Below are 21,982 nucleotides of genomic sequence, written 5' to 3'. Positions count from 1 at the left end.
CCAAGAAGCTGGAAAATGTTAGCAGGAATAGCCCAATAGCCTGGGAAGGACACAGTTACCTTTGTTGCAGGGCACTGCTGCTGTCTCTTTGGGATTCCACCTCAACTGCCCTTGGAGATAATCTCCCCACTGCTGGGAATTAAATTTCATTGCCCCAAGGAAACCATAAACAAGACAAAAAGACAGCCCTCAGAATGGGAGAAAATATTTGCAAATGAAGCAACTGACAAAGGATTAATCTCCAGAATTTACAAGCAGCTCAGTATCAAAAAAACAACCCAATCCAAAAATGGGCAGAAGACCTAGACATTTCTCCAAAGAAGGTATACAGGTTGCCAACAAACACATGAAAGGATGCTCAACATCACTAATTATTAGAGAAATGCAAATCAAAACTACAATGAGGTATCACCTGACACCAGTCAGAATGGCCATCATCAAAAAATCTACAAACAGTAAATGCTGGAGAGGATGTAGAGAAAAGGAACCCTCTTGCACTGTTGGTGGGAATGTAAATTGATACAGCCACTATGGAGAACAGTATGGAGGTTCCTTAAAAAACTAAAAATAGAACTACCATATGACCCAGCAATCCCACTACTGGGCATATACCCTGAGAAAACCATAATTCAAAAAGAGTCATATACCACAATGTTCATTGCAGCTCTATTTACAATAGCCAAGGTATGGAAGCAACCTCTGTCCATTGACAGATGAATGGATAAAGATGTGGCACATATATACAGTGGAGTATTACTCAGCCATAAAAAGAAACGAAATTGAGTTATTTGTAGTGAGGTAGATGGACCTAAAGTCTGTCATACAGAGTGAAGTAAGTCAGAAGAAAAAAAATACCGTATGCCAACGCATATATATGGAATCTTAAAAAAAAAAAAAAGGTTCTGAAGAACTTAGGGGCAGGACAGGAATAAAGACAGATGTAGAGAGTGGACTTGAGGACGTGGGGGGAAGGGTAAGCTGGGAAGAAGTGAGAGAGTGGCATGGACATATATACACTACCAAATGTAAAGTAGATAGCTAGTGGGAAGCAGCCGCGTAGCACAGGGAGATCAGCTCGGTGCTTTGTGACCACCTAGAGGGGTGGGATAGGGAGGGTGGGATGGAGACGCAAGAGGGAAGGGGATATGGGGATATATGTATACGTATAGCTGATTCACTTTGTTATAAAGCAGAAACTAACACACCATTGTAAAGCAATTATACTCCAATAAAGATGTTAAAAAAAATTTCATTGCCCCTTTGTGTCTCTTGGTCAAGATTTAAATTTCTGGAAAAGTGATCATTGGCTAAAGATCATGTGCCATGCCCAGGCTGCTAGAGGTGAGGGACATCAGGATAGGGCCTCTCACGCTTTCAGACTGGGAAGGAGGGCATGCCTTTCACCAAGACTGTGGAGGAATTCCTCGAACAGGAAGAAGGGTTGGATACAGTGCAGCTAAGAAAGTACAGCTGTCTGCTACAGCTGTCTAGAACTAGAGCAAAATATGTGTTCCCACACAGAACAGTTTGTTTTGGTGCCATGTGTGTATTTAGGGCCTCTAGAATGGCTTAAAAAATAATAAAAACACATGAATTGAGTGTGATGTTTTTAGAGAAACATAATCTTCATTCTGTAGTCAAATGGAATATTCAGTAATTCAGATATGGTTATGCTAGAAGTTTTACTTAATGAAGTGCTCAGTTAAGGACAGAAAGAGAAATTACAAAGTAGACATTTAAAACATCAAATGAAAAGAACTTAAAATACTTCTAGTTACATTACACAGAAGTTATGTGGGACTCCAATCTCAATTATAGCACACAATTCTACCTTCCTGTGGAAATAGCCATCAAACTAGAAATCCAAAAGACTGAAAATCACTCAACAAATTTGTAAATGTCTGTATAAGTTTTGAGGAAACCTTCTGGTAATTAATGTTTATTGAAAACCCAATAGGAATTTGGAGTCATATAAACAAGATGAAGGGTTTTTCTTACTTGTGGAAGAAATGAGCCATCTAAGAAAAAAAGTCCAGTGTAAACTTGAAGAACCAGGGGTGAAAAAGTATGCATCCGCACAAAACCCTGCACATCAATGTTTATAGCAGCTTTATTCATAATTCTCAAAATTTGGAAGCAACCAAAATAGTCTTCAATAAGTGATTGGATAAACAGACTGGTACATTCAGACAATGGAATATTACTCGGCAATAAAAAGAAGTGAGTTACCAAATCACAGAAAAACATGAGGAAAATTAGGTACATTTTGCGAAGTGAAAGAAGCCAGTTCGAAAAGGCTACATACTTATGATTTCAACTATGTGACATTCTGGAAGAGGCAAAACTAGAAATACTAAAAAGATTAGGGGTTCAGGGGCAAGGGCGGGATTAATAGATGGAGCAAAAGATACTTTTAAAGAAGTGAAATTTGTTTTGCATGATATTGTAAAGGTGGATACATGTCATTATACATTTGTCAAAATCCATAGGATGTACAACACAAAGAATAAACCCTAATATAAACTTTAGTTGGATTTTAGTTAATAAAAATGTATCAGTATTGGCTCATTAATTGTAACAAATGTCCTGTGCTAATGCAAGATGTTAATAGAAGAAACGGAGTGGGGTGTATACGGGAACTTCCAGCTCAATTTTTAATACAACGGCTTTTTATAAAAAAAGTATATTAATTTTTTTTAAAGAGAGAATCATGTATCAATACAATTGTAATTTTTAAATAGTATATACTTCTTAGTTACCTTTATCGTAGTATCCATCACACTAATAAAGAATGACTGGCATTTTCTTCACAAGTAGCAGGTAAAACGCTCGCTGAGGAATAAAATGAAGTAGATGGACATAAATACACAAGTAAGCATTTACTTACTGTGTATTAGTCAGCCTCCAAGATGATCCCCAGTGATCCTCATTTCCTTTTTATTGTTGCTTTAAGCCACTAAATTTTGTGGTATTTGTTATGCAGTAATAGACAACGAATACACTTTCAACTGGGATTAAATCAATGGATGCACATCAAGAAGTAAAAATCTTGAGAACAAATTAACAATTTTGGATTTGCAGAACTTTGGAGCGGTTCTGGACTCGGGTATAGGAAGTATTACAGAAGGAAAGAAAGAGAATTGGGGCAGAATCCGAATGATTTCAAGGTCTATAGGGAGCAAACCAACCCCACCCGTTCCGTGAAACATAGAATTGTTGGCAGTCAGGCGGTTACACCTGGGTGGGCAGTGGTGGAGGTTAGGGAGGGCAGGAGAATTCCTTTGTAAAGAACTGCCTAGAGAGAACTGGGGGTGCTAGGAAGGACTTGGTATAGCGGAGAAGATCTCTCCACTCTGGCATGAGAGAAGCTTCCTGCATAAAGGGCAGCCCTTGACCTATATAGTCTCGATAAAGGCCTATGAATTGCGAATCTCTTCTCTGCACGAATCATCCAGTCAGTCTTGCCATTGCTTCCTTTTTTTAAAAAAATGCAACTTAATTGATGTATAATTCATGTATAATATAGTGACAAATATATGTCATATAAACACCACACAAAGTAAAACAAAAAAGTTTTTCACAAAAACAAAAAGTTTCCTCCTACCTCTTTGAAATCAATCCCTACCACTACTAGTCCCAGGCAACTAACTATAGATTAATTTTCATGTTCTAGAATTTCTGATGAAATGAATCATAGAGTATGTGGTTCTGGTTCTCTTGCTTAGCATAAAGTTTTTGAGATTCATCTAGTTGTAGTCTGTATCAGTAATTCAGTTCATTTTCTTGCTGAGTAGTACTCCATTTTATGGATATACCACATGGTTTATCCATTCACCTCTGGTTGGACATTCAGGTTGTTTCCAGTTTGGGACTATTATGAATAAGACTGCTATAAAGTTCATGTATCCACCACTGGAGTATCATATAAAATAGTTTTGCTGCCCTAAAAATATCCCGTGTGCTTCTCCTACTTAACCATTTCTCACTCCCCTCAGACCTCTGGCAATTGCTGATCTTTTGAACATTGCTACAGTTTTACTTTTCCAGAATGTAATTGTACTTGTACAGTATTTAGTCTTTTCAGACAGGCATCTTTCACTTAACAATGTGTATTTAAGATTCATCCTCGTCTTTTTGTGGTTTGATAGCTCTTTTCTTTTTATCACTGAAAAATATTCCACTGTACAGATATACTACCATTTGGTTATCTGTTCACCTATTGAAGGATGTCTTGGTTGTTCTGAGTTTTGTGTGATTATGAACAGAGCTGACGATATAACCATTTGTATGCAGGTTTCTGGGTAGACATAAAATTTCAGATCAGTTGGGTAAATACTTAGGAGTGCAACTGCTGAATCATATGGTAAGATTATGTTTAGACTATTTTTAACTTTGTAAGAAGCTGGCAAATTGTACCATTTTCCATTCCCATCAGTAGTGAATGAGAGTTCCTGTTCTCTACATCCTCACCAGCAACAGGTGTTGGCAACTTTTTCTGGATTTTCGTAATTCTAATAGGTATGTAGTAGTATCTCATTGTTTTAATTTGAAGCTCCCTAATGACAAATGCTATATATTTTTTAATTTTTTATTTATTTTATTTATTTATTTTTGGCTGTGTTCGGTCTTTGTTGCCGCACGTGGGCTTTCTCTAGTTGTGGCAAGCGGGGGCTCCTCTTCATTTTGGTGCACAGGCTTCTCACTGCTCTAGGCACGTGGGCTTCAGTAGTTGCAGCACGTGGGCTCAGTAGTTGTGGCTCACGGGCTCTAGAGTGCAGGCTCAGTAGTTGTGGCGCACGGGCTTAGTTGCTCTGCGGCATGTGGGATCTTCCCAGACCAGGGCTCGAACCTGTGTCCCCTGCACTGGCAGGTGGATTCTTAATCACTACACCACCAGGGAAGCCCCAAATGCTATATTTTTTAAATATACAGATTATCCAGATAATTAGACTCTTCTCATATATCTTTTGACTACTCGTTTCTAATTTAATTCCATTATGGTCAAAGAATATGCTCGCTATGATTTCAATATGTATAAATTTATCAAAACTTGTTTTATGGTTCAATATATGGCCTATTTTAGTGATTATTCTATGGTCACTTAAAAAATGTGTACTCTTCTGTTGTTGAGGGTAGTGTTCTATAAGGGTCAACAGGATAATTTGGCTTATAGGTGTTCTATATTCTCACAGATTGCTTCTTAATCTGTCATTTACTGAGCTGAGTGAAATCTGCAATTGTGGATTTTTCACTTCTTTAATTCTATCAATTTTTGCTTCATGTATTTTGAAATGCTGTTATTAGGTGCATACACATTGAGAAATTATATCTGCCTGATGAATTTAACCCCCTCCCCTTTTTTTCATACTGAATTTTTCTCCTGGCTAGGGATCATATTTTCACCTTCTTCGCTTGTCTAGCAATTTTTGAGTAGAAGTTGAGCATTATGAATGTTATATTTTTGAAATTTTGAACTTGGTTGTCTTATTTAATTAATGTTAAATTTGCTTGGCAGAAAATTTAGTCACTTGGGGATCAGCTTGATCACATCAAGGCCTACTTTTCCGCGTTGTTAGAGTAGATCTAAAGTAGCTTTATTCTAATGCTTATTTAGCGTAACTACTAAGACATAACACTTTTGGGTTCTCTGTTGAATGCCCCAGGTTTTTCATATGTTTTCTTCACTCTAGTTAGTAGGAGATCAAATGTCTCTTAGCCCTGTGTGAGCACTAAGATTCGTTTAGCTCATAGCTCCCAGCTTTTGTTCTTTGCCCAGCCTCATGTAGTTTCATCTTACATAGGTTCAGATTATTATCCCGGCAAATAATCAAGGGACTCCCTATGCATGTCACCCTCCTCTTTGGTGTTCTGCCCCACAAACTGCAGCCACCTCAGCCTTCCCCAAGTCCTTATTTCTGGATTTCAACACAGTGATATCTTCCAGGTGATGTCTGGATTTCTCCTCCTGGCCCTATGGTCCAGTAATTGCCCCCAGGGAGAAAGCTGCAACCGTCAAAAGGTGTACCTTATCGGTTTCCTTTCTTTCTTCCTTCCTTTCTTCGGCCGCGCTGCATGGCTTGCGGGATCTTAGTTCCCTGACCAGGGATTGAACCCAGGCCCTCAGCAGTGAAAGCACAGAGTCCTAAACACTGGACTGGCAGGGAATTACCTCCTTTCTTTCCATGGCTAAAAATAAATGGCTTTGAACATTTATTTCATACATTGTGTCCAGTTTTCTAGTTGTTTACAGCAGGTGGCCAGCCCCATACTGGTAACCTCTTCATGAGCAGAAGCAGAAAGTCTATCACCTCATTTTAAATATGAATGGATAAACCAGAATCAGCAGACATTTGAGGGCCATAGAACATAAAGTATACTTAAAATTTTAGAATGTAATATGAGTGCTCTAACATTGAATATGTATGTATAATGAAGTTATATTAATTAATTAGGGCTGCTATAACAAAGTGCCACAGACTGGGGACTGAAAGCAATGGAAATTTTATTGTCTCACAGTTCTGGAGACTAGAAATCCAAGAACTAGGTGCCAGCAGTGTTGGTTCCTTCTAAAGGCTGTGAAGGAGAATCTCTTGCATGCCTCACCCCTAGCTTCTGGAGGTTTGCTGGCAGTCTTTGGCATTTCTTGGCTTCTGCTGCATCACCCCAGTCTCTGCCTTTCCCTTGACATGGCATTCTCCCTGTGTATGTATCTGTCTCCAAATTTCCCCCTCCATTTTTAAGGACATCAGTCATATTGGATTAGGGACCCACCCTACTTCGGTATGACCTCACCTTAACTACTTATATCTGCAGTCACCCTATTTCCAAATAAGGTCACAATCTGAGGTCCTAGGGATTAGAACTTCAACATATGAATTTTGGTGGGGGTGGGGGGGACACAATTCAACCCATAACAATAATTAAGATGCTACCGACAAAAATCCATGAGGTGGAAAGGAAGCAGAAGAGATAGAGGGAAACGTGGGAGAAAACCCTAATATCCTGGTACCACAAAACAGGAAGGTGGCCATGAGATATTGACAAAAGTTTATAAAACATGAAATAGGAGTTTTGGTATATTATTTAAAAGTTATAAAGATGACCAATAGCATGGTTAGCAAACTGAAATAGTTATAGGAGAAAAGCAAGCAACATAAATGAGAAACAGGGCTCAGGTCTTGGTGCTTGTGTTTACCTGGTAGATGTGCAGAGAACTTTGGCATACGAGTCAGTGCTTGCCCCATCTGGAGAGTACAGCCACTTAATCAGCTTTGGTGAATTCATGGGAAAGGGGCCATATTTGCCTTGTATTTGGTGAGTGTCCCCCCAGCATTCATGTCCACCTGGAACGTCAGAAAGAGATCTTATTTGGAAAAAGTGTCTCTGCAAATGTAATTCGTAAAGGCAAGTTATACTGGATTAGGGTGAGCCCTAAATCCAATGGCTGGTGTCCTTACAAGAAGGGGAGATTTGGACTAAGAGACGTGACACACAGAGGGGAAGAAGGCCACATGCAGAGAGAGGAAGAAATTTCAGTGATACAGCTACAAACCAAGGAATGCCAGGAATTGCTGGCAACCACCAGAAGCTCAGAAGAGGCAAGAAAGGATTCTTCCCTAGAGCTTCCAGAGGGAGCATGGTCCTGCTACCAGCCTGATTCCAGACTTCGAGACTCCAGGATAGTGAGAGTTGTTTTAAGTTTTATGCTTCCTGGTTTGTGGTACTTTCTTATGGCAGCCCTAGGAAACTAAAACGTGCAGCATCTGACTTTTTAATTTATTTATTTATTTTTGGCTGCATTGGGTCTTGTTGCTGCACGCAGGCTTTCTCTAGTTGTGGCCAGTGGGGGCCATCTTCGTTGCGGTGCGCGGGCTTCTCATTGCAGTGGCTTCTCGTTGCAGAGCAGGGGCTCTAAGTGCATGGGCTTCAGTAGCTGTGGCTCGCGGGCTCAGTAGTTGTGGCTCACGGGCTTAGTTGCTTCGCGGCATGTGGGATCTTCCCGGACGAGGGCTCGAACCCGTGTCCCCTGCCTTGGCAGGCGGATTCTTAACCACTGCACCACCAGGGATGTCCCCCGCATCTGACTTTTTTGTGGGGCTAAACATTTGGAATTTTTAAATGTTAAATCTTATCATTTTTTTCATGTTGGGGTTTTGTTTGTTTGTTTTTTGTTTTGTTTTTGAACTCACTGCAATTCAAACAAAACACATCTACAGTCAGATCTGGCCTTCAGGCCATCCATTTGCAACCTCTGCAATAGAGAAACTAAATACAGTGTAGGAAGGTGACTAACAGAAATGAGAGGGAAGTAAGTGAACTGAGCTGAGGTATAAGTGTGCTAAATACTCTCCTGTCATAGCAGGAAGTAAAAAGACAATGTCTAAATTAGATTAATAGCAAGAAAATGATTCCAAGTAGTTGCCTCTGGAAAATGGTCCAGGGGTGGGGCAGGTGACTGTTACTTTGAGTTATAAGTTCTTTTATATTCTTTGGTTTTGAAAGGTAGGTAGGTATTACTCTCAGGCTTGCCAGGAAGTTGCTCTCGAAGGTAAGGAACTAAATTTTTCTGCCAGTAATAATAGAAGAGGCCAATGGCTGAGTAAAGTTTTCAGGAGTAGCAGAAGGCACTGCCTGTCTCTGGAGAAAAATAGAGACAATTCTGTCTTTCAAAGAACAGACAGAATGTACACGTTTCCACACTTTTATGTTTCCCAGAATTTATCTTTGTGAAGATCATGATAGTCTTTAATCCTGAGTCTGCATTAAACTATAGAAATGAAACCATTGAGTTTCATAATGTTATGGTTTACAATGTCAAGGAACTAAAAAATTAAGAATTCATTTTAAAATCACTGGTGAATTCAGTTTTAAATCACATACGAAAAACCCTGAAAGTGCCATCTGTGTTTCATAGAGGCGCCCTTCAGAGAGGGCGTATATACCCTTAATTATACAATTGTTCATAACATCTGACATGACTAATGATTTTAAATGATAAATCAAAGGAATCCAGCCACTGAGCTTGCACAAGGGGAAAATCATCTCTAGAACTACATCCAGCTTGTCTTGAAATTCTTGTTTGTATAAAAATCTACCAACACATTAGCCGTATATATTTACATGAAGGTTGCAAATTGAATTTATATATTTAGGTAGTTACTCAAGATGTCTGAGTTGGGTCTTCCCTGGTGGCGCAGTGGTTAAGAATCTGCCTGCCAATGCAGGGGGCACGGGTTCGAGCCCTGGTCGAGGAAGATCCCACATGCAGTGGAGCAACTAAGCCTGTGCGCCACAACTACTGAGCCTGCACTCTAGAGCCCACAGGCCACAACTACTGAAGCCCGCGTACCACAGCTACTGAAGCCTGCATGCCTAGAGTCCGTGCTCTGCGACAAGAGAAGTCACCGCAGTGAGAATCCTGCACACCACAACGAAGAGTAGCCCCTGCTTGCTGCAACTAGGGAAGTCCGCACGCAGCGAAGAAGACCCAATGCAGCCAAAAATAATTAATTAATTAATTTTTAAATAAGATGTCTGGGTTGCTTCTAAGAGTAACACGAGGAAATTAAAATTGGATTAAACTTGAAAAACAGGTTTATTATATGTCACTTTCTTCCCTCTAAGACTTTGATTTTGGCCAATATCTAGACTATCTCCCTCAATCTCTTCTTCACACTAGTCCTGAGGGATCTTACTCAAAGGCAAATCTGCTTAAAGTCTTCCCCTAACCTAAATCCTTTAATGGATCTCTATTGCCTTCATGACAGATTGAAGGTTTTTCTTTATCTAATCTCTGGTCACCTTTCTGGCCTCACCTCTCAGCATCCCAGTCAATCCAAATGTGTTGCTTGCTGGTCTTTGAACCAGAGCTCCTGGGTGTGGTTCCTTCCTTTTTCAATCCTCTTTCCCATGGCTGACTCCTGTGTGTCTCCTATGTACCCACAAAAGTTCAACTTAAGTCTCCCCTCCTCCAAGGAGGGACTTTCTTCATCTCTCCAAAGCTGAGATGTATGCTATCTTGGGTATTTCCACAGCATCTTACTGGATTAATTCATCCTAGCTTGGCATCTTCACTCATTCTCTCCTGACCCTAATTTCCCTAGCGGACTTGTAATCTTATGACCATAAAGTTGGTCTTAATGAGAAAGTTTCTCCTTTTGTTTCTAAATAATGACTTTAGTTCTCAGCTCATTTATAAACCAGACAAATTCCAAGCCAGATGAATAATCAAGCCCCTGCCTGTTCTGCCTAGCCTCACCCTCAAATCCCTTTACATTCAATCGCCCTGTTTCTCCTCCCCACAAGGGGTGTCCCGGGTAAACACCAAATTACACAAAATCATGTAGAAAAAACAAACAAAATTTCTACCAAAGAAAGAGGATTGTTTTCTCATAAAATAATGCATTCACAGTCAACTCTTCTAACTGTCCTTTTGAATGACTTGAATGTTAGTTTCCTGAAAATTTGAAGTATATTCCCATTGCTTAGCGTATTACATAAAATAGTAGGCAATCACTATTTATTGCTGATGTTTTTTTAAAAACTTGATTTCCATTTACCTCTCTAGTTATTAGCAGTAACTTATTGTATGAGGTTTTTTGCACAAAATTTTAATTGAGAATGACAAGATTCATGCAAGTTAAATAGTTTTCCCATTTTATAAAAAATTATAAAACATTTGATAAAAATCTATAAATTCTAGGGACTTCCCTGGTGGTTCAGTGGTTAAGAATCCACCTGCCAATGCAGGAGACACGGGTTCAATCCCTGGTCCAGGAAGATCCCACATGCTGCGGAGCAACTAAGCCCGTGTGCCACAACTACTGAGCCTGCGCTCTAGAGCCTGCAAGCCACAACTACTGAGCTCACATGCCACAACTACTGAAGCCCATGCACCTAGAGCCCGTGCTCCGCAACGAGACAAGCCACCGCAGTGAGAAGCCCGTGCACCACAATGAAGAGTAGCCCCCGCTCGCTGCAACTAGAGAAAGCTGACACACAGCAACGAAGACCCAACGCAGCCAAAAATAAATAAATAAATTTTAAAAATCTCTCAAAATTTTTTTAAAAGAATCTATAAATTCCAATCCAGATGAAACCAGAAATGCTGCAGGATTTTCTTTTCCTAATTCTTTGTATTTTCTCTGAAAAATCTAGATGTTTAGGGGTCTTTGATTTAAAGAAAATTCCTCAAAATCAAAAGAAAATTCAAACTTTCCTGACCATATTTCAGGAAAGGTAGAATTGGCCTAAATCTGAAAAAAAAAAGTTTGGGCCATATGACATTGATTTTCTTCTGAAGTATTTTCTAAAATATTGACTATTTCCTGCTCCTTTCCCTTTTTCTTCTGATATTCATAGCAGACTCAAAAGGGAAATTTGAAATGTCAGCTAAGTAAAACTTCGTTGTCATTTTTGCTTTTTCTTTTTTAACTTTTGGCCGCACCACGCAGCATGCCAGATCTTAGTTCCCTGACCAGGGATCGAACTCTGCAGTGGAAGCTCGGAGTCCTAACCACTGGACTGCCAGGGAAGTCCCATTTTTGCATGTTTTTTAATCCAATAATCCTATGCATACCTACAGTCCACTAAACATCCTGCTGAAGACGCTCACAGATAATAACTCATTTACTTTTCAGAACACCCCTGTGAGATAGGCATTACTATCATCCCTATTAAGCAAATGTAGAAATGTAACATCAAAGAAATTAGATAATTTTCTCAACATCATATAACTAGCAGAACCTTGAGTGATATCTGTATACTTAAGGAGAAAGGAGGGGGGGTAAAATGAGAACTTGTCTAAAGAAGACATAATAGTATTGAAACATTTTTATGTTCACAGCTGTTCATGAAAGGACAGCTGGTTAATGCCTCACAAGACAATGTGAAGTCAAAACATATGTGTTTTCATCCCCTGACCACTGAAAGTGAAAGGTAAACAAATAATAACTCCAGAAAGCCCAGGGAAAAAAAAATTTTTTTAAATCAAGCCTTGTTACTATCAGCATTGATGACAGAGATTGTCCTATTGTATCCATGGCAGGCAACATTCTGGACACAAGAACACAAACACGTAAAGCAGACATGTATCTTCTCTGACAGCACCATTTCTATCTCTTCTGGTGGAAAGTTTATTTGAAATTCTACCATTCCAGACTATAACATATTTGGGACTCTCTTTCCATATCATTAAAGATGGCCTTGGATGGAATTCCCTGTGGCACAGTGGTTGGGAATCCGCCTGCCAATGCAGGGGACACGGGAAGATCCCACATGCCGTGGAGCAACGAAACCCGTGTGCCACAACTACTGAGCCTGCGCCCTAGAGCTTGTGAGCCACAACTACTGAGCCCACGTGCCACAACTACGGAGCCCACGTGCCTGGAGTCCATGCTCTGCAACAAGAGAGGCCGCCGCAATGAGAAGCCCACGCACTGCAACAAAGAGTAGCCCCTGCTCACCGCAGCTAGAGAAAGCCCGCGTGCAACAACGAAGACCCAACGCAGCCAAAAGTAAATAAATAAATTTACTAAAAAAAAAAAAAGTGGCCTTGGAGATAGTTCATGGAAGTGTTTACATCAGTAGTAGACGACCTCTTAGCTTCCCATGAAAGGAGCCCGTGCTGATCCTCACTGTATCTTGGCACTGCCACCATCACCTTCTGGTTTAGGACTAGGGGAGCAAGTTTGGAGACGCAGAGCCCCTGTTTGCCTCTCTCTCGATGAGGAGGCCCTGGGTCTCCAGGACACCTGACTCGGTCTAACATTTGGATGACCTTCTCATCCCTTCCACCATTTGCTTCTCAGGGTAAGAACATCAGTCAGTAGGTGCCAGTTTCTGTTTCCATAGCCCTATGGCGTCCGTGTAATTCACAGGAAATGTCTTCAGTTTTGAAACGGCTCATCTGTGCTGTGTGCTCCCGGGAACTGCTAGGCTTCTTTAAGAGCTCTGTCTGTGTCCCTTACTGTCACTCCCATATCGTCTTACTCAGAGAGTTTGAAGGCTACAAGGTAATAACCCTATTTTTAAGAGAGTCTTGATTTCACTCTCTATGTACATGAAGTGCAAAATATTAACAGTTCACACATCTCATTTTCATCATTAAGTTTTTACTCATACTGTCTGGAGGGTCTTTGCTCCATTAATCCCTCCATCTTGCGTTCTTTTCCTCGGAACTCAGATCGGAAAGAGGTTTGCTGTCAGTGAAAGCTGTGTGGCTTGGGCTCTAACAGTCTTTGACAGGCAGCTGCATCCAAGGGATTAGAGATCATGATAGCTGAGCCTGTTCCTTGGCAGGGGGAAACACGAAGGTAGGTCTTGACAAGTCAGAGCATGTGTGGTCTCAATGATAGCAGCTCTCCTGCTGCGCTCGCCTGGCAAATGAGACTGCGTCCTCTGAAAATTGTTCGGAAGAGTGGGTCTTATGTTTTATGCTTCAACAGATCAGTACGATTCAACAGAAATAACTTCTTTCAAAACAAACATTTTTTTGGAGTGCTTCTAAAGCTATGCTTGTGGGAAGGAAATCCAAAAAAGAGGGGATATATGTATACGTATGGCTGATTCACTTTGCTGTACAGCAGAAACTGACACAGCAGTGTAAAGCAACTCTATTCCAATTTTAAAAAAATTAAAAATAAATAAAACTATGCTTGTAAACTGATTTCAAAGTACATTTTACTTTATAAAATCAATGTCGTTGGACACACATTTTACCCTTTATAATATCTGCCCCCGTGTATAACTTTTAACTCACTTTCATGTTTGAATCCTCTCTCTTAGGGTTTTGAAATTCAGTCCTCAGATGAAATCTCAAGGGGACATGTGACAGGGTGGAAAGAGTAAGAAGTTGAGTCAGAGGGACTCTGGCTATAGCATTTGTAAGTATTTTCGTCTACTCTCTCTTTGTTTCCACATCTGTGAAATGGCAAGAATGATGGCTGTGTCACCTATTGTTACAAAGCTCTTGTAAATAATACTGGGTGATGTGTATGAATAATATGAACCAGCATACGAGGTAGGGCCTGTTACCATTGTACAAAAAAGGGAGCTAAGACTTGAAGTACTTAGCTGACCTGCCCAAGGTCACTCACAATATACAAGACTGAGTTCATACACTACTGCAGACTCATTTGGCTCCCCCTGACCCTACCTCCTGACCTTGGCCTCTTGCTCAGTGGAGCTCACCTCATCTCCTAATGCCCCAGGTGACTCAGACTCCCTGGGAGTGAAAGCATGGCATTGGCCTGAGGTCCCTCATGCCCACTCAAGAAGCAGCAGCTTCAGCACCCAGGTCCATAGTGACCTACTGACTGGCTCCTCACACAGCTTCCAGATTAGATGAAGTGCTGCTTTCCCAGCACAACCCAGAAGTGTGGAGTAATTAACACCCTGTGGGGCACCCTTGGAGATGAGAAGAAGCCAGCAAACAAGTGTATCTTCCTTCCTGCCCTTGATGGGCTGTTCCCACAGCACTGCCACGTGGCACCTCCAGAGATGTCCTGTGTGACCGGTGTGTTTTCCTGTGAGGCTGTGACCAGCTCTGTAACTCACCACATGTATTTGCTTCTGCTCCCTTTTTTCCGTCATTCTTTGCTGCCCTTAGATTGCACCTCCCAATAAAGCAGCTGACGTGGTCACACTCTAGACCTGTACTATCCAATTCAGTAGTCACTAGCCCCATTTGGCTATCAAAAATAAAATTAATTAATTACAATGAAATAAAATCTAAAATTCATTATCTCAGTCACACTAGCCACATTTTTTTTAATGCTTATTTATTTATTTGGCTGTGCCGGGTCTTAGTTGCGGCATACGGGATCTTCTTTGCCACAGGCAGGATCTTAGTTCCCTGACCAGGGGTTGAAGCTGGGCCCCCTGCATTGGGAGCGTGGAGTCTTAGCCACTGGACCACCAGGGAAGTCCTCACACTAGCCACATTTTAAGTGCTTAATAGCCACATGTGGCAAGTGGCTACAGAACTGGACAGCACAGATATAGATCATGTCCATCATCACAGAAAGTTCCACTGGACAGGGCTATTCTAAACCTTATCATGACCAGTATTTCACACAAGAGTTTTATTTTAAGCGGTTCCCTTCTCTGACAGACACCTTCTGTCTTCCCAACTTGCCTTAGTATTCCCACTTAAATACTCTGTAACCCCCATTGGACCTGTAGTTATAAGATCCTGCATCTTTCTCACTGCTGTCCCCCTCTTCCCACGTCCTCATTACTCCCCCTACCCAGCTTAAATGTTATCTTTCACTTCATTTTTTTTGGACTATTTATTTATTTATTTGGCTGTTGCGGCATACGGGATCTTCTTTGCCCCAGGCAGGATCTAGTTCCCTGACCAGGGATTGAACCTGGGTCCCCTGCATTGGGAGCGCAGAGTCTTAACCACTGGATCACCAGGGAAGTCCCTCACTTCATTCTTAATTCCTTTGTGTGTCCCTTTACTATACTCACCCGATGTGCAGGATATCTTCCGTTTGCCTCTCTAGATCCACCGTCCACCCTGCTTTGTGCCCTGGGAGGGTGACCTATATGGTCTACAATCACCAATGAACCCCCTGTTCTCTGGATTCCATTTAGGTTCAGCCCATGACAAACCAAGGAGCTCAGAGAGAGGAAGAAGAGGGAGGTTAGGATATTTATTCCTCCAGCCCCCTTCTAAGAACTCAGCTGCATCCCTCAATGGAAGGACTCAGCTCCTAAAAGGCCATCAACTATTATGTGCTGAAAAACAAAACAAAACTCCTGGATAACTAGGCCCTGACAGACACCTGTGACCCAAACTGCCCATAATGAACTCAGCGGTATGTGTTCTACCAAAATATCAAAATTTGGACGTGCACAGCAGATTTCTTATAAAATAGAAATGGTATGCCCGGTCTCATAAGCAGGTCAGGAAGACACAAGGAAACTGCATAAGCAGGTGGCAGGCCTCCCCCCAGCTCCTTCTGCTTTGTCACCTCTTTCTCAGTCCACACCAGTGCCTTGCAAGGAGTTCCATACCGCCAGTTAACAGAAAAGGGAAAAACATAGGCCAGATTTATTGATGGACCTGCCTGTTGTGCCATTACCCGCCAGAAGTGAGGGCCGCTGCACTAGCAGTCTGCCGCAGGGAACTCTGCTCAATGTATAGATATACTCTGTTGAGTGTGTGTGTATATATATATAGATATAGATATAGATAGATAGATATAGATATATATAGAGAGAGGGTATAGTTCAATATATATAGTGAAAGTATGTGTATATATTCCATTTCAGATTCTTTTCCCTTATAGGTTATTACAAAATACTGAGTATAGTTCCCTGTGCTGTACAGTAGGTTCTTGTTGGACCTACAGTGCAGTACACCTGAAACAAACACGATATTGTAAATCAACTCTACTTCAATAAAGAAAAAAGAAGAGGTAGCCTGAGGTACAAAACTATAGTGACACACGGACAGTGACTCAGTTGGTCAGGAGCTTGGAAAGATAAATCTTGGAAAATCAGTGGCAAGAGCTCAGCGCTTCTGCCAACTCCACCAGCTTTTGTTCTCTCGGAACACCTTATTCACCACCATCGTATCCCACACAGCGTTGCCTGAGACGAGGGGATGCATTTTATGGCAGTAAGTTGAGCACTGCCCTCAGCACCTGTGGACTTCGCTGACCTCACCACGTGCTCCATTACACAGGAGTAGCTTGCTTGACAGAACAGTGAAGTGGCTTGCTGATGGCTCAGTCTAGACACCAGCTGGGAGACACCACCCTGTGAGGTTGGGCTGCCAATTTATAAATCCAGGTATGCTTTTAACCGGTGGTCAATTTCTGGTGCCTTCTTTTTCCTAGCCAGAATGCATGGGCACCAAGGGTCAAAGGTGAGAGTGCTTCTTCTCCCTATCACACCGTACACTTGAAGAATTTTTGCTTTCCGTCTCTGTGACCTTAGCGTCCCTTAGAGATCCTAGTGCCCAAGGGAGGAATGCAGAGAATGAGGCTACTGTGCTGGCTGGGTCATTGATCCTGATTACCAGGGAGAAATTGGGTTGCTGCTACACAAGAAAGGCAGAGAACTATGTTTGGAGCCCAGAGGATTCACTGGAGGCCTCGTAGTACTCAATTGGCCAACTCTCCCAGTCAATAGGAAACTGTAGCGGTACAATAAAGCAAAACCACTAAGAACTGAAACCCCACGGGAAAGAAGGTTTGAGTCACCCTACTGGGTAAAGGATCCCATCCAGCTGACATGGTATCAGAGGATAAGAAAAACATGAAGCTAATCTGGAAGAATGCAGCTATAATTACCACCTGCTTAGACCTCATGACCAGTCACAGAAGCAGGGATGGTCATAGCTATGTTTTACATATCAATTAATTATTTTTCCACATCCCTTTCCCCCTTGTCCTAGCCACCTGATATGAAATATGCTAGAGTCGGGACTTCCCTGGTGGTCCAGTGGTTAAGACTCCACCTTTCCACGGCCAGGGGCACGGGTTCGACCCCTGGTCTGGGAATTAAGATCTCGCATGTCTCACAACATGGCCAAAAAATAAAAAAGCTCTAGTATTGGCTAATATTTTAGATTCAGTTGGGACTATGACTGAATAAACATTTCCCTATGGTAATATGGAAGCTGAAGGACTTTGAGTATCTCCCATGATGGGGAGACAAAATTTCACCTGCACAGAGATCAAGAGTTGATGCTGCAGGGCACAGGGGGTGAACCCTACTGAATAGCTTCTGTTCGCCTCTCCAGATCCAGTCTCCATTCTTCTCTCCCCTGATCTGTGCCCTGAGAGGCTGACCTTTATGGATAACATCAAAGCTTCCCTTGCCCTCTGCTTCCAATTAGGTTCAATTTATGGGGAGCACCTACAAGGAGATCAGAGGTAGAGAGAAGAGTGAGGTTGAAATGTTTATCCCCAGGCTCCCTCTCTGGGGGCATTGCTGCCTGGTGGCCATTTTAGTTATGTCACAAACCTTAGTGACTTAGAACAACCACCATTTTATTATTTTCCTTGGTTCTGTGAGTTGACTAAAGCTCAGCTGAATGGCTCTTCTGCTGGTCTTATGAACAGTCTCTCATAAAGCTGCAGTCACCTGCCAGCGGGGGCTGGAATGTCCAAGATGTCCTGACTCTCGTGTCTGGCCCCTGGGTGAAGGCAGAGGAAGACTGGGCTCAGCTGAAGTTCTGAGATGAGACTTCTGTCACCCCCCAAGTAGTCCTAGAGCCTCGCCCTCTCCTTGTGGCCCCTCCACAGGGTCTTCCTACGTGGTCCCGCCAGAAGAGTAGCTGGACCTGGTGGCTCGAGGGATCCCCAAATTGCAAAAGCAGAGGCTGCCAGACCTTCTTAAGGTTCAAAGCTTGGAGCTGGCCCAGGATCACTTCCATCATCTTTTATATAGTCCCTTTATTAAGGATGGCAAGATGTGTATCCAGTTCTTGCCAAAGAAATGTGAATGTAAGTGATGTGTGTCACTTCTGGATGGAGATATTTAATAGCTGGTGTGCTGTCTCCCTGTACTATATTCCCTGCCATGGTGACCTTGGGAGCCCCAGATTGAGAAGGCAGGCATTTCTGCAGAGAATAAAGCTGGATTCTTGAGTCGCCAGATGGAGAAGAGCTTTCGTCTAACATATGCCAAGTCACTGAGATTTAGGGTTTGTTACTGCATCATACCCTATCCTATCCTGACCAATACAATTATGTACCATTTGATTTGTGTTGGAAAGGAGAACTGAACAATAGCTGATTCCTGAAATATCCTTTTCAAGTCACATCACCCACATGTCAGATGCTTAATGAAAAGTTGATTTTCAACCAGCAAACAAAATATACAAAAATAACTTAGGGCTATGAGGAAAGTAATAAGTGGTTAAGTGCAAGACATCTTCCACATTTTGGAGATGTATCATGTGGATGTTTTAAGAGCAAACGTCAGAAAGTCTAAATCAAATGGGCTTAAAAGTAAGAAAATGCATTATCTTGCACTACGAAAGTTTTCAACTAAGATGAGGAGTGCTTCAGCATTGGTCAATTGAACAGTTCAATGTGCCGTCAAGGACCTGGGTTCTTTTCATCTTTCTCTTCTGAAATCCTTGGAGTTGGCTTTATTCTCAAGCTCATAATAAGATAGCAGCAGCAATTCCAGTATCGACGTTCCCACAGGGAAATAAGAGGAAAAAGGATGACTTCTCTCTTAGGAATGAGGGAAGTTTTCCTAGAAGCCTCCTAATAGACTTCCCCTCATGTCTCCCTGGCTGGAATTCAGTCATGGGATCACTCATAACTGATCGTCGACAAGGGGTAGTGGAATTATCCATGGAAGAATCAGGCTTACTCTTAGAACTGGGGGTACTGTGACTATAAAGAGGATGGGTATTCTTATAAACAAAATCTGGGTGGAGTTAGGAAGGAAAGACTGTGGCTGAAGCCTGAAGAGAAACTGACAGCGTGGCCCACAGTAGGGAATAATGAAGTGAGGCTCACTCGTGGCCCCCTCTAAGATATGCTTTATTAATAATTAAGAGCCATGTGTAGAACGGATACAAAGAAAACAAATACTTAAAGAATTCCTTTTCATGTCATTTCCCCCTTTATGGTGCTCAATTGTATTTAATTTATTTTTCACACACACACACATACACACACACACTGTACTTTATTTTTACAAGAGCTTAATAAACTGACACCAAGCATTGTAAATGGATGACCACAACAAAAGCAACAATGATTGCAATTACCAAACACGAAACACAATCACACTATGTCATAATATTGACATTCAGTCCAGTAATCCTCCACTGTAACAGCTCCGTTACTTTGCAGTGAAAATTGATTTGTATGTTTTTTGCCTCTGAGTCCTTGTGGGATTTTTTTTTTATTCAAACAGAAAGTCACAAAAATTATAATCATCCTCATCAGTTCACTCAGTCCCATGTAATTAATTTTTTTTCATCTTGACCTTTTGTTAGCACTTTTATGAATTCATCAGTTTTCCATTAGATTTCTGAAAATGCTTATTTATTCAGTTCAGCAGTACAGTCAGTTACCAGAAACCTGTACTTGTCAGAGTCTTTTCCATGAATTCCTTGAAGATGAAACGCTTTTGTTTTGTTTTGTTTTGTTTTTTGCAGTACGCTGGCCCCTCACTGTTGTGGCGTCTCCCGTTGCGGAGCACACGCTCCGGACGCGCAGGCTCAGCGGCCATGGCTCACGGGCCCAGCCGCTCCGCGGCATGTGGAATCTTCCCGGACCGGGGCACGAACCCGTGTCGCCTGCATGGGCAGGCGGATTCTCAACCACTGCGCCACCAGGGAAGCCCGATGAAACCCTTTTATAGGAACATTTTTGAAAAAGCATCAGAATACACCCAGAACTGTCTGTAATGACAAAAGACTTAAAAATGACCACGGTTAAAGATTTGATGAAAGTTCAAAATAATGCAATTGACAAGGAAATTTAGTTATTTCTGAGATATACATTTTAAAGTAATAACTTGAATTATGACTTATAACATTATACCAGAACATATAAGAGTTTTAGAAATTTCATGTAATGTCTGAAACATATTAACATATTTCCATACAAATAACCCAAAGAAAAATTAGTATTAGATTTTTTTTGTTTGTTTTTTTATACTGCAGGTTCTTATTAGTCATCAATTTTATACACATCAGTGTATACATGTCAATCCCAATTCCCCAATTCAGCACACCACCATCCCCACCCCACCACGGTTTTCCCCCCTTGGTGTCCATACGTTTCTTCTCTACATCTGTGTCTCAACTTGTGCCCTGCAAACCGGTTCATCTGTACCATTTTTCTAGGTTCCACATACATGCGTTAATATATGATATTTGTTTTTCTCTTTCTGACTTACTTCACTCTGTATGACAGTCTTTAGATCCATCCATATCTCAACAAATGACTCAATTTCATTCCTTTTTATGGCTGAGTAATATTCCATTGTATATATGTACCACAAATTCTTTATTCATTCATCTGTTGATGGGCATTTATGTTGCTTCCATGACCTGGCTATTGTAAAAAGTGCTGCAATGAACATTGGGGTGCATGTGTCTTTTTGAATTATGGTTTTCTCTGGGTATATGCCCAGTAGTGGGATTGGTGGATCATATTGTAATTCTATTTTTAGTTTTTTAAGGAACCTCCGTACTGTTCTCCATAGTGGCTGTATCAATTTACATTCCCACCAATAGTGCAAAGGGTTCCCTTTTCTCTACACCCTCTCCAGCATTTGTTGTTTGTAGATTTTCTGATGATGCCCATTCTAACTGGTGTGAGGTGATACCTCATTGTAGTTTTGATTTACATTTCTCTAATAATTAGTAATATTGAGCAGCTTTTCATGTGCTTCTTGGCCATCTGTATGTCTTCTTTGGAGAAATGTCTATTTAGGTCTTCTGCCCATTTTTGGATTGGGTTGTTTGTTTTTTTTAATGTTGAGCTGCATGAGCTGTTTATATATTTTGGAGATTAATCCTTTGTCCATTGAATTGTTTGCAAATAATGTCTCCCATTCTGAGGGTTGTCTTTTCGTTTTGTTTATGGTTTCTTTTGCTGTGCAAAAGCTTTGAAGTTTCATTAGGTCCCATTTGTTTATTTTTGTTTTTATTTCCATTACTCTAGGAGGTGGATCAAAAAAGATCTTGCTGTGATTTATGTCAAGGAGTGTTCTTCCTATGTTTTCCTCTAAGACTTTTATAGTGTCCAATCTTACATTTAGGTCTCGAATCCATTTTGAGTTTATTTTGGTGTGTGGTGTTAGGGAGTGTTCTAATTTCATTCTTTTACATGTGGCTGTCCAGTTTTCCCAGCACCACTTATTGAAGAGACTGTCTTTTCTCCATTGTATATCTTTGCCTCCTTTGTCATGGATTAGTTGACCATAGGTGCGTGGGTTTAGCTCTGGGCTTTCTATCCTGTTCCATTGATCTATATTTCTGATTTTGTGC

The 21,982-nt window shown here is 41.3% G+C and overlaps 1 long non-coding RNA gene across 2 annotated transcripts in view; it reads left to right on the top strand.

Moving 5' to 3' along the window:
- The first annotated feature begins 12,523 nt into the window (after window positions 1-12,523).
- The window catches only part of LOC117203531 (uncharacterized), a 57,866-nt gene continuing 48,407 nt past the window's right edge, over window positions 12,524-21,982 (top strand). The window contains exons 1-4 of one of the 2 annotated variants that reach the window (XR_004486323.2): window positions 12,524-12,810; window positions 13,786-13,883; window positions 15,601-15,824; window positions 16,597-16,803. This is a non-coding gene — a long non-coding RNA (uncharacterized LOC117203531). The remainder of the gene's footprint in view (window positions 12,811-13,785; window positions 13,884-15,600; window positions 15,825-16,596; window positions 16,804-21,982) is intronic. The other variant, XR_007479091.1, reaches the window with a different exon arrangement.

Source organism: Orcinus orca, chromosome 9 (genome assembly GCF_937001465.1).
Source record: "Orcinus orca chromosome 9, mOrcOrc1.1, whole genome shotgun sequence".
NCBI classification, from domain to species: Eukaryota; Metazoa; Chordata; class Mammalia; order Artiodactyla; family Delphinidae; genus Orcinus; species Orcinus orca.
This window is presented reverse-complemented; position numbering and strand designations above follow the sequence as displayed.